The sequence below is a fragment of the Cygnus olor genome, chromosome 1, assembly GCF_009769625.2.
Source record: "Cygnus olor isolate bCygOlo1 chromosome 1, bCygOlo1.pri.v2, whole genome shotgun sequence".
Taxonomy (NCBI): domain Eukaryota; kingdom Metazoa; phylum Chordata; class Aves; order Anseriformes; family Anatidae; genus Cygnus; species Cygnus olor.
The window spans coordinates 103,415,450-103,429,363 of NC_049169.1; positions in this window are offsets into that span (position 1 = coordinate 103,415,450).

Sequence of the window (13,914 nt, forward strand, 5' to 3'; positions counted from 1 at the left end):
CATGTATGAACTTACTGAAACCTTTATTGTTGTCTCTGACATCCTGGGTCTGACTGAGTTCCAGATGAGCTTTTGCTTTCCTAACCTCATCCCTGGGTGCTCATTGTATTCTTCACAGGTTATCCATCCATGCTTCTACCCTCTGTATGCTTTCCTTCTGTGTTTGAGTGTGACCTGGAGACCCTAGTTCATCCATGCAGGCCTCCCAGCATTTTTGTTCTTTCCTGCACACTAGGACAGACCTCTCTTGAGTTTGGAGGAGGTGACTGCTGAATATCAACTAGGTATTTTGGACCCCTCTTCCCTCCAGGGCCTTATCCTGTGGGACCTTACCAAGCAGCTCTCTGAAGAGGCCAAAGTCCGCTCTCCCGAAGTTGAGGGTTGTCTCCTTGTTTTTTGGCCTGCTGCCTCCTCTCAGGAACTCCACTATTTCATGGTGACTACAGTGAAGTCTGCCTTCAGCCTCCACATCCCCAGTGAGCCCCTCTTTGTTTTTAAGTATGAGGTACAGCAGAGCACCTGTCCTCATTGGCTCCTTTATCACTTCCATTAAAAAGTTGTCATAATCGTTCTCTGGCAACCTTCTGAATTGCTTCTGCCCTGCTGTGTTGCCCCTCCAATAGGTATGGGGCATGGTGAAAATCCTCCACAATTACCAGGGCTTGCAAGTGTGAGGCTGAAGAAGGCCTCATCTGCTTGTTCTTTTCTGATCAGTTGGCCTACAGGAGACACCCACTACAATGTCACCCATACTGGTGTGCTCTTTAATTCTTGTATTGCTCACATCCTTGTGTTGGCTCCTCATCCATCCCCAGGCAGAGCTTCAGGCACTCCAGGCAATCTCTCACATAAATGGCAACTCTACTTCCTCGTCATCCCAACCTGTCCTCCTAAACAGCCCGAATCCCTCCATTGCAACACTCCAGTCATATGAGCCAGTCCACCACGCATCTGTGATCCCTGTGAGACTGTAGCCCTGCAATTGCACACACATTTCTAGTTCCTCATGTTTATTCCCCATGCTACATGCATCAGTGTGCAGGCACTTCAGAGTGGCACCTTGATTTCCTAGAAAGGGTCTATTATTGTTTTGATTTGTTTTATTTTGTTTTGTTTTGTTTTTTGATCCTCCAACAGGGTCCCATGGCAGAAGAAAACAAAACCCTGTTGCAGACACCAGCTCTGCAAACAGTTGTCAACACACTAACCCCTCCTCCTCCTCCTTTTCACACCATTTCCCCTTTCTGGCAGGATGGAGGAGAACACCACCTGGGCCCCCATGCCCTTGACTATGACCCTAGAATTAACACTGCAAATGGTGGAAATATCAAGCTTGAGTTACTTGTAAATTGGCCAAACTGTGATAGCTTGGACTGAAATTTGTACTTTTTGTTTGAAAAGTTCAGCAGAAGACACAGTTCTGAAAATGAGGTGAGGTAAAAATTCTTTGCTTTTGCTCGTTTGAATTTGTTTTAGGTCTTGGCTTCGTAAATTGCAGTGATTCCATGCTTTTGAATGGAAAGTCAAAATCTAGGTGTGGCATGTGTTTTATAGTTCCTAACTGAAGGGAGAACAAAGCCCCTCCACCCTCCAGATATTAGCAATCAAATTTCTCCAGGTAATCGCCTTCTGAAAAAATATTTTCATTACAGTTAGTAATGATTTGTGGAGTTGAACTGAAAAATTATCTGAAGCTGCTGTCTGGAGGTGCACTGAGCATGCTCCAGCTCATGCCTGCTGTTTGAATTCTGTGTCTGTCATTCCCGCACGAGTACCATAGGACACTCCGACTGGCCAACCATCCTTGCTATTGCAATTCTTGTTTGTCACTGTGGCACCAGTCACCAATATTTTGAGCGAGAAGACTATCCCTTCTGTGCTCTTTCATGCATTTCCTGGTGCCTAAGTTACAATGAAGACAGGAAGCAGTAGATGGCTGGGGAACATGGGCTACAGGGAATGCAAGAGCAGGGTTTGCCAGGGACTGAAGCATCCAGGATGAACATGTTGTCAGCAGGGGATGAAATACCAGCATAGCAGCCAAGAGAAAACAGTGGCTGAGAGAGCAGAGTTTAAGGTCTGGCAGCAAACAAAAAGAAATGAAGGCACTAAATAAGCATAAGAAGGTGTGAAGGAGAGTAGATGATGATGAATAGGCCAGGGGGAATGAAGAAGCACCCTCCTGACAGCAGCTTGGGACTTGGGACTCTGCAATTCAGCTTCCTTCCAGGAGCAGCCCACAAGACCATGAGTGTTTCATGCTCCATGTGCTTTGCCTGCTGTTGCTCCAGCTCCCCATTTGGAAGGTGTCTGACCTGAAGCCCTGGAGAGCCAGACCCTGTTTCCCATGCAGCTTGGTCGGCGTGTGTGTGTGACAACTGCACTATTCCTCAGCATGAGGTCTATTGCTGTTAAGGTTTTACTCTTGGAAGGGAACTGAAACACATTTTACAAAGACACTGAAGCAGAAAAGTTAAGCAAGGGAAAGTAAAGAGATACTAGAACTGATGCTACTTGTAAGCTTGAAGTTCAGCCCCCTGATTTGTAGAGATAATTATACATTTCTTAATTAGATGATTGCATATTCCTCTTCCCACAGGATCCTTCCTTCTTCAGCAAATGGGCTGTCTTTCAGTAGTCCCTTTCATCCTCACTCAATGTGCAGCTCAAGCTATTACTTAATGCATATTATATAACAGACTAGATGCAGAATTATTAATTCCTTTTTTTTTTTCTTTTTTTCTTTTTTATCCTGCAGGGCTTGTACTGCTATATATCCATGGTTCATAAGCATTAATGGATGCATTTTATCCAGCAGCTCTTGCAAACAGCTGAGATTATTATCCCATTCTAGGGATGGGGAACTGAGTCAAAAAGAGATCAATGCTCCTGTTTTCAAGTATCTGCTGATTTTGGGTAGCTGCTTGAATAATACATGTGTTTCTTTTCCATGGAACTTGCTCTTCTTACAAGCTGGGTGGGACATGAGACACCTGCACGAGGCTAGGACACATGGCACAGGAACATGGGAGATTCATACCTGCAGATGGAGGTCAGGTGAGATACCCTAAAGCACCCAGAGTGTCATTACACACTGAATTATGTGTATTGTGTACACAAGCAGAGCTCCCATCAACTTTAGCTATGCATGGGAGCGCACAGGCTGAGGGGCGGCTAGGAAGACCCTGGGTACTGCGAGGAAGGATTGCTTTATGACCTGAGTCAAGGGGAGGTTGCTTTTGCAGATCCTGAGTGGTAGGAGATGTCTTGCTGCTGCGTCAGGCTGGGAGCCTGGCCTTCTTGGAGGCGTGGGGTTTGAACTCCACCTTTTCTCTTACTCTTTCGCACTGGTGTGCATAAGTTGTCATTCGTTGTGTCCTGTGAGTTTCTCTCCTTAGGTTACTGATTCCTCCCATGGTCTGTGTGGGCAGCCCAGGGAACCCAGCTCCATCTTTGGAATCCCCCAGGTACCTGCATTAGATTGTGCAGCTCCTAAAAATCAAATACTTTGTGATTTTTATAACAAATATCACATTTATCCAGAGGGCTCTCTTTCATAATCCTTGCCTCTGGAGTTCTGTGTTAACCTAAAAATCTGTGTTTGCATTCCCTTGTACAGAACTAACATACTCCATGCTGGCTATGGAATAACTCTTCACATGTACTGCTTTGGGCTTAGATACTAAAAGACAGATTGGAAGTGCTAAAATTCATCATTATTCTAAAAAAATCATGATTTTAAACAAACCCCCATGAATTTTGAGTGCTGGGAAATGACAATGGTATGCTATAAGAATTCTAGATCAGATGGGTAGAGTCTGTTTGAGGATTTGTAGCGATTAATAACATTTTCTGCTTATAAAGTAGCTCCTTAGGGGCCTTGAGCTCTACTGAGAAATTTAAGGGGAAAATAGGAGTTCTGAAGATTTTGCACAACATGAGATGTGCAAGGTATCTGTATCCATCTTTCTGAAACAGCACATTCATGCAGTAGACTAGTTCAAACAGCAGATTGAGCTAACAAGTTTTGTAATTAGAGAATGTAGTGTTAACTGAAGCTGAAATATGTGCAAATACTTTGATACAAATTGACTTTTGTAAGCTGTTTCATGGAAAAAAATGTGATAACTTTCAATAAAGGGGAAAGGTTTTGCTTCAACAATTGCAGAAAGTAACATTTCAATACAGAATTTCCAAATTATTATTATTACGTAAAACAAAAAAATACTTTTTTTTTTTTATAGTAAACAGTATTTTTCTGGGGATATATTTTATAAAATACAGAAATTTAGAAATACATATTTTTCTTTCCAATTTGGAAAAGAAAGACATTCAAAGCTACAGAACTGCCTTTAAATTGGAAAACCCATATCTTCTCAGATCTATTTGGAAAAGTAAGAGACTGTATGGGCTTTAAGCATGAATTTAAACCACAAGTTCTTCAAAATAGAAGCTGTCCTACAGTATGCTTTTACACACATGCTGGCATAATTGGGACCTTATATTCACTGCAGCTGGTACCTATGTTGATGTTGTCATAAAATTGGAAGTACAATGCTCTACCACAAGCAGGTTACTTAAACTTTCCATTTTACATTCCTTATTGAAAAATTAAAGTTATGGCACTTATCAAAAGACAGAAAAGTTTTAAAAGGAGAAGATAATAAATTAAAAAACGCAAGACTTGATCCACTGAGTCAGTGGAAAAATGGGCTTGTGATTGAAGTGTATGGTTGGATCTAAAATGTAGAGGATTGATTGATCTTAATTACTTTTACATTACATCTTATAACATCAACAGATACTTCTCAAGTAACATCTTTAATATTGTTTTGAAGCCAGTTTGTTGACATTTTACAGAATCCAGCCTTTTTTTTCTTGTTGTTGTTCCTTCTTTGTTTTGTTTGTTTGCTTCTTTTTGAAGACTTCTATTATGAAAAAAAAAACACCTTACACTGACTTTAATGGAAAGTATTGATAATCTTGTAAATCCTTTAATCTAGAATGATTCAAAACTGTTCATAGATTGAATATCTGCAGGGTACAGTAGTCAAATGCAAAAAGCTGCTCCACTAACCTGTATCAAGAATACTTTACAGTAATGGCATAAGAGAGAAGTAAAGAATATCTTCATTAAAGTTGTGGAAGGTTATCTTGGAAAAAATAACAAAGTTACTGTGGTGGAAAGGTAACAGACTTCAGAAGTCATTGTCCCTTGATCTTCATGTTATTCTGCAAGATACTCCCAGCGCACAGTGAGAAAAATGATACTGAATCTGGTATTATTTTATTATTATTAATTTTTTTCTGGTGGAAAATTTATCAGAGATTGCAATGAAATTAGATCACATTCATCAATAACTTTTGTCAAAATAAAATCAATGAAGTACTTAAAAATTGTTAAAGAATTCAGTTGAATATGCTAAATGAATATGTAGGTAGTCTACGTACAGTACACCTGCTTCAGCACGGCAAGTGAAGACCAACCCACGCCAATTTAACACCTAGCTTGGCGCTGTTCTGGGAAGTGTTGGATCAAATGCTCTCCTCTGAGGGCTTCTGTGTTCTACCAGACAGAAGATGTGTTTCAAATTTGGTTGAAGTAACTGAGAATTATTGTCAATAAAGAATTTTTGGATCCCTCTAGGTGAAAGAACTTAAAAGGACTGTCAGTGTTTTCCTTCAGGATTTTTGTATTGTAAAATGCAGAAAAGCCTATAAGCAAAATAATTTTGATTATTTGGGAAATACTTGGGAAAAAGTTTGGGATAAACTTGGGAAAAAGCTGATGATGATGGAAAATGAGAATTTCTTTGCTAAGAAATCAAGGACCTGACCAATAGTCAGTGAAGGCCATGGAACAATTTCTGTTGACAGATTGACATCTAAAAAGTTTTGATCAGCTCCTGAGTGTGTCAAAAACTGGGTAGTTGACAAGGCTAAACTATAGTACTGTACTGCCATGCAAATATGCCTTTTCATGAAGAAACTGATGAAGAAATTTAGCACAAGCTTGCTAGAGCCGTTCTTGAGCTCACTCGGTGCCTGGTGAGCCTCTGCTGCCCACTGCCCTAGCTTAGTTTCCCTGCCACACATCATCCTGCAGAACTGGGCTCAGCTTAATGCAGAGTTTTATCTTCCTGGATAAATCACACCATTCTCTACATCAGACCATACATTTTCTAACCATGTTAAAAAAGGTGCAAGCATTAGTGACCACAGACTGATAAAGCCGCTGAGCTAACTTTCCAGCAGTAGCATTTATAAACAAACATATGTGCACACACCCAGGCACTGAACCTTCCCATATGTCTTTGGCTCCTTTCTAATCTATTAAATAGCAACTAACAGAGGGGAAGCCTATTCCCCTACTTGTTAACTACTCCTACCTCTGGTCCTTGCCACAGAACCCATCATTTTCTTCTTCCCTATCCAAACTATCTGCTTTGGCTTCATCCTCCATTCCTTTCTCTGGATGCTCCCCTGTATCATTACTCCAGCCAAGGCTTCCTGCAGAGTCTTATGGGTTAACGTGACATAAAGTGAATGCACAATAGGAGGTGTTTTTCTAATTGAGTATCTGGAAGGACCTTATCAAGAAAAGGAATCTGCTCACTTGAGCACTGAATTGTGTAGTGACAGTCACACTGGCTTGCTTCCGTATCTTTGTTTATTTACAATTTTAAGAAGACTGGATGAAAGCCAGCTGTTGGCTCCATGTGAAAAGGCAAAGGAACAAGATGTCTACATTTACAATGAACTTTGGAAGCTATAATTTGTGTTACAGTGACAAACAAGTAGAGTACAATGTACCTAAATTTCAACTCAGAAAACCATTCCTCAGCCACATACATATACCACAAACCACACATTCACAAATCTGACTGCATAAAAAACACAGAGACCACACACACAGAGAACTATCCCAACACATCCTTTCTTAGGTTACAGATGAACTTGCATTTGCCTGTGTTACAAAACAAAAACTCAGGTTGGCAGAAACCCTGATCACCCTTCCTGCTTGGTCAAGAAAGATGAGAGTGAACTGACAGTGAGCACCACAGATCTATGTGGAACCTTAGTTGGACTAAGATGGGGAGCTGCAGGTCAAATCTCAAGCAGAGGTGCAGCATAAGAAGCTCAGCTCAGTACGGCAGTGAGAAAAGTTGAGGTTGAGAAAGTAATGGAGAGGTGTAGAACACGCAACACTCCTTAGGTGATATAGGAACATCTTACTGTGTCCTCTAACATGTCTCTCTGACGTGGTCTTTCCTTTGTATTTCATGATTGTTTTTGATGTCATGAATATTGACTGCTTTTTTAATCTTTTCCAAAGTGTTATTTTTCATATCGCTGTGGCAAATACAATGGCAGTAAGTATCTGGGGTATTTGAGTGGAAGTATGAAAGGAATATAAACTGGCCTCTGTCACTGAGTAAATAACATACTCCTTTACCCATGAGTATTGTCTACACATGCACTTTGTAGAAAGCGTATTATATGTAAGTACTAGATTAAGTTTAAAAGAGCATCTGTCTGCGATACGGGATTCTCCTTTTGCCTGTCACAGTGACTAAAGACCACAGAGTTAATAAATTCCTTCTCCAGTTCTGAGCATGTCATTGGCTTGTTTTCTTGTCCTCAGGGAGTTTTGCAGAGGAAGGATGTGTCAAGGCAGGCATGGGCTCTGTGATTCTCTTCTAGTCTGGAGCCTGCTCTTCGGAGACATCCTTTCTCTGGTTTCTCTGAGCCAGGTCCCGGTAACTGTAATGTACCTAATGGCTGCACTTGCCTACAGGGAGAATGGGTAGGGAGATTGAACCTACTCAATTCGAAGCTTTATGGCAAGTCGTTAAAGATATCTTAAAGGTTAGAAGTGGCAAGTGAAGAGGGGAGTTGTCTGAAGCAGTGCAAAAAGTTTATGATTATGATTAGTAAAGAAAAGCACTGGAATAAAGAAGAATTATCTTTGTGGGGCAAGTATCTGCTGGCAGGTAGCAACTCTGTACCTGGCATAAGGAGACATGCCTATAGCTAAGTCATTCAGTATGTTTTTCATAAAAAAAACAGTCTCAGTCTCTGTGGGGGTGGCAAAAATCCCATTTACTTTAAAGCTAAGTTGCATAAAAGCATATCAGAGTCACAAAGAACAGATTGCAGAGAAGAATCCTGCTCTGCCACATAAGTGTCCAAGGTGTGATCTAATACAGTACCTTCTCATTAGACATTTATAAGACCTTATGAAATGCATATGCTCTAGAAATTCCTCCTAAGAGGCAACATGAGCTAAATCCTGTTGGACTAACAGCAGTTCCCAGTGGACTGAGAGGCCAAAATAGCAAGACAGCTTTTCTGGGAGGTTGTGTTGCACCAGTAGGGAAGGCTGTGGATTTGGAACCTGCTGTTCTGTTCTGGCACAGGGAGCTCTGGTGCGTTCAGGTGGGCTTATCTAATGCTTGCTTGTAGGAGGAGAGAAGAAATCCATCAAAGGCCACCCATAATTAAAATCCATCCTGTCCTGTTTCCTTTTGTCAACAGCGAACATGAAAGCATTGACCTTTTCTGAACGATTTCTACCTTACAATGTCTATCTGATTGTTTACAGGAGAGTAATTAAAGCTACAACACTAACTGGGGCAGTAGAGCAGGGACAGTTTCCTGAAGCAATGAAATCAACCAATACCTGAATGATGTTATTGTCTGGCATGCAGCAGGATGTTGATGTTCAAAGAGCAAGTTGCTTTCCTTTACCTGAGGGAGCTTGAAGATCCTTGGAGCCATTTTGCCGATCCTGGTTGCTGGTTAGGCCGCAAAACCTGTGATGCTTTTGAGGTTCATTCTCAAGGTGGATTTCAGCACCTTTGATAAAGGCCTGTTTTAAATTAAACTTTGTGAGATTGTGTGTATGTTTTTTTTTTTTTTTTTAAACTATAAAAACCTTGCCTCAAAATGAAAAAAAGATCTTGTCTTCTTTCTTTAATCATAATTTCTCCTCAAATACAGCCCAAGGTTGCCATTACGCAAGCATTGCATCTCAGTTAATGTGGCGTAATGACCACATGGACACCAGGGTTCTCTTAGGATCAGTAACTGCTACTTTTTTATTGATGACATAACTTCAACTCTCTCCTCTCGAGGACATAACTTCATCATCTTTATTGAGGACAGGCTCCCTTCTTATCCCATTCGCCCCACAGCAGTACTTTTCCACTCACTATTCATTGGTCAACAGCTTTGCCCGGCAACAGCAAACACCAGCAACTTCCATGCCTTAACGGCTGGAGAACAAGCAACCCAAGACAGCAAGGCGTCTCCCGAATCACCCTTCTTTGTTCCCTCTAAACTCTTTACATTCCTGATGGCCTCATCGTTAAGAGTCCGATGTTATCACCAATCGTGGGGCTTGTCGACACCCATGGCCACACTCCCACAAGTTAATTCATTCCAAAAATCCTTTCTGCGGTTTCCTTATTGGTACACTATTTTTCGGGAGAAATGTATTCCACGAAGTGATATGGGTCACACTAGGAACCCTGCTGACAGAAGCAATTCACTTCTCGTGTCCTAGCCTCTCTCTGATGTTTTGTGATTATAAAATTGGGTGTGGGTGTGTGTTTGTGTGCGAATGCCAGCCATCATCATGAATATGAGGGATGTTCTGCTTTACTCCACCCCACACTGAATAAAGATTTGAGGTGGTGGTGGAATTTACTTTCCTCTGAAAACATAACATTCAGTATTGTCTGAGATAATAAGAAGTCAGGTCCTGTTAAAGCCAATCCTATTCCCCTACCCTATACAACACTCCTCCTTACCTCTTAGGAATTGCTGAACTCACACGGGAATCCTGCTAGGAGAGTCACCACATGCAGAAAGGTTGCTACACTTCCTTTACGTCCTGTCCCCTTTTAAGCTGGATTTTTTACTGTTTTTGTTTTTTTTTTTTTTTTTCTGCTGCCTGAATTATTTCCCTGTTCTCTGACATTTTACTCCTGTTGCACCAGTGAGTCCTAACAGAGAAGTGGCTTTTTTGGCTACTCTCTTATCACTTTTCATTACCTAAAACTAAAACTTCCCAGACATCCTCTTCTTCCTGGCCCGGTCCCTGGATGTGGACTCCAAAACCATACAACTCTTTACTGTTCCAACTGGATCTTTGTGTTGGGAGCTTGGTGACACGGCATGTGGAGAGGAGGTCAAAAGGGAGGGAAGAGTCTTGCCAGCGTGTTGAAGGAAAGGGAACTCAGCTCTTAGCAAGAGTATTTGGAATAAACACCAAGAACTTTGAGATTCTGGAAAACTGTATTGGTTTTGTTATTTTTGTATAATTTAAAAGGTTTTGTTCATATTTTGAAAATAAAGAAACATTTCACAGTAATTTCTAGTTGCCAAAATTACTTTTTCTTTTTTTTTTTCTTTTTTTTCCCCACGAGTAACTCAATAGCTGTGCTGGAAAGCTAACAGTGAATCAAAATGATTTAAGCAGGAAAGGAAGACAAACTTTCCAAGGTCAGTAGAAAAAAGATTTTAACGAAAACTTGTAGCTCTCAAATAAACAGTAGAGGAGAAACATGTTTATCTGAGAGACAACGATGAGTATATTCAGTCATAGCCAGTAGATGGCAGTAAAAGATGGGGAGTAATGAAGATTAAACCCGTAATTTAGAAACGGCCTGCGGGTTCTCATTTCTATTCAGAGACTTTACTGTGTCCTGGTGCCATACTCTGTTTACAGTCGGATTAGAAAGGCTGCATTGCATAGTTTCTTGGAGAGCTATTTTTTTGTATTATGACTTGTGTCTTTCTCCTTAGGTTTTTTGGATGCACAAGAATGTCAATGTTTCTGTACAACAAATCTTTGTTTTCACAATTTAATCCCATGAATAAGATTTCCTAAAGAAATGTTGCAAGCACAATGGCCAATTTATAGGTAGGATCTCCCACAAACGGCTGAAACTCAGCTTCCCCTTATCAGTAACTAGTAAGTATGGTCCAGCAACTAAACAACAGCTCATAGAGAAAGTGAAGAGTACTGCCAGCTGACGTACAGATATACCCAGTGGAAGCAACTGGGAGCCCATTTGTCCACAGTAATGTTTGGTCAGCACTTGGATTAGCAAATTGAATATGGCAAAGAAAAATAATCCCAGGACGTTGAACAAGTGCAGTGGTCAAAGCCCAGGCTGTGCATTTTACACAAAGCAAAGCCTTGTGCAGCAGAATACTGCATAGGCATGCATCGTGTGAGCTGAATGAAAGGCTGGGCATTGTAGTTACAATGTCACTCTGGGATAGATGAGCACCTGGGCATTAAGGGACGTGACTACCTTCTGTCACAGCAAGAGAGGTGAAACGTGAGAGTGTAAATCTAGAGGGAATCCTGGGACACAGATGTTTTACCCTGACTTTGCAGCCATGCTCATCACATCACATCTTTAGGAGATTTATCATGCTCCATCCCCAAACCAGTTTGTTCCCCTCCTCCTCTCCCCCATAAATGCCCTCTAATTATCACCCGTAGTATTCCATACTTCTATTCTACAATCTGCTAAAGCTATGACATATAATTATATAAACTGTAATGAACATAACACAATTATGATTATACAATATAGAAAATACAGAATTAATATAATTAATGTCATTACAATACATTAAAAATCTAAATCTAAATAATAAAATGTGCAGTTCAGATTGAAAGCAGGTTGACATTTTTCACAGAAAATGTCTTCTGACAAGAGAAAATTACTTCAAAGTTCTTCAAAATCTGCAACTTTTTCAGCAGGTAAAACTTTTCAGAGAAACTTTTTCAATAAAAATAGAAGCATTAATTCCAGGTTTTCTCAGGGGAAAGCCATTTAATCACAAGCTATATGTAACACTTAGAAGAAAGAGCATCCTTAAGCTGAGTCACCAGCTACCAAAGACTCCTGTTCTAGGCCTGCCTCTGCTGAGAGTGAGAGATCTCCCATGTCATGACCCTACAAGGGTTTAAATTAATTCTACCTTTCACGCATTGCGGGAGGCTGAACTTAATTTAATGGCTTCTGCCTGATACCCCAGAGGAACACATGTTCACTGAAGACTCTTCAACAAGACACTTTGGTAAGTCCCAATTTGTATGAATTTCTCCTTGAAATGTACTATTGTTCCTTTTCCTCTCCATTTCACAACTGTCACCATTTTAGAATCACAAAAAAAAAAAAAGGGGGAAGAAGGTCACCTAGTCCAGCTCCCTGCTCAAAGTGGGGCTAACTTCAGTGTTTGATCAGGTCACTCATATTTTCTTGTAAAGCTGAGAAATTTAATAAAATACTGTAAATAGGACAACTGAAAAGCTCATTGAATGACAAGGAAATTCTTTGTCATGGCATTTCTTTAAGGCAGAGCTGAAGGCATTCACTGACATACCATTATTAATACAAAATTACTTGTTCTTGTTACACACTCTGCAAAGAACCAGTGTAAACTGCACGTGATTCCTGTTCCTGTTTTGTATAAAGTACAACCATCAGTTTGCACCAGGCATATATAAAACACAAGTTAGAGCGTATAAAGCAGTAACGCACTGACATACCTAGACAGGTCTTTATTCATGGTAGTGACTTGTATATTTTTTAATGCCATGACAGCTGTTACCGAATTCTGCTCACTGTCTGGTGAGGAGGTGGCTTTGCCTTGCCAGGTATTTTCTGCAGTTAAATTTGGGGGTCAGATGTCCTCTGAAGGAATGTTAAAAGCTGAATACCAGGTTAAGATATGAATCACAGGAGAACCCTTATAGGCTTGGGCTACAAAGTTTGCATTTGAAAAAAATTCTGCTTGGGGATAGCTTGACAGTGCCATGAAAGAGAAACCTTCTGGAGCTCATCTACATTTATACGTAAACTGAATGAACATAATTCTTCGTTTTCTGCATACAAAGAACCAATTCAAGTCTTCTACACTCTGCAGGCAAAGCCTGTGTTGCTGTCCCAAAATATGGTGCGTGAACCAGACTTCTTGACTTTGGAAGGGGAAAGGGGAGGGAAAGGGGCAGAACTGGAAGAGAAAGGCAGGGGAGAGAGTGCAGCAGGACACAATCCTTCCAGCAGCAGCTCCCAAGCCCTCCCTCATGGAAAGCAGCAGCAAGCCTGGTCTTCCCACGCTGCTCCTGAAGGCTTGCTCCCTGTGATGTCCATCTACTTTACTGGAGACTAGGACTGTTCCTGTGCACACATTAAATGTGTTGTCAGCATCTGCATGTAGTAAATGCTCCACTTCCTCATTTCTAATTTAGTTCTTGTCTGCTCTTAGGGATGGTTTCAGAGCGGCTGGCAAACACCAAGGCATTACATTCCTAAGGTGAGGGAATCTCTACACAGGGGTACAGGACCACCTCCCAGTGCAATATTCATGGGTAGCATGGCTGTTTCTCCAGCAAGCTCTACTAGTCAGGGTGAGAGCTGGTGAAACAGGATGTTGGGAGACTTCAATGACCAGCATTAGACAGAGGCTCCATGGCTCTCCTTCAGAAAGCATCAATCACAAGCATTTTTGGTAAGGTTGTTGCTCCCCTGGGGCTGCAATTCTCCATATGAATTTCCTACATCACAATACTTTCATCAAGAAAATACTTTGGAAATGCGTTATCTAGAGAAAGTGGTTTCAAATAGTTCTCTTTGAGAAGAAGACACAGGGATCTACAGGAGGCCTTCTCCCTTCTGGGGAGGCAGCTGGAGGCCAGAAGGAACACCTAGGTTATATAAGATGACTCTAGATGCTCTTGTTTAGGCATCCCATTTGTAAACTCTCTATATTTTATGACTTTCCCATTCCTTCAGGAGAATGTCTTCAGGAATCAGTTTGCTTTAGAAATGAACAATTCTGTAGTAATTCAGTCCTAGAGGGCTTTGTGCTCGGCGCTATCACTGT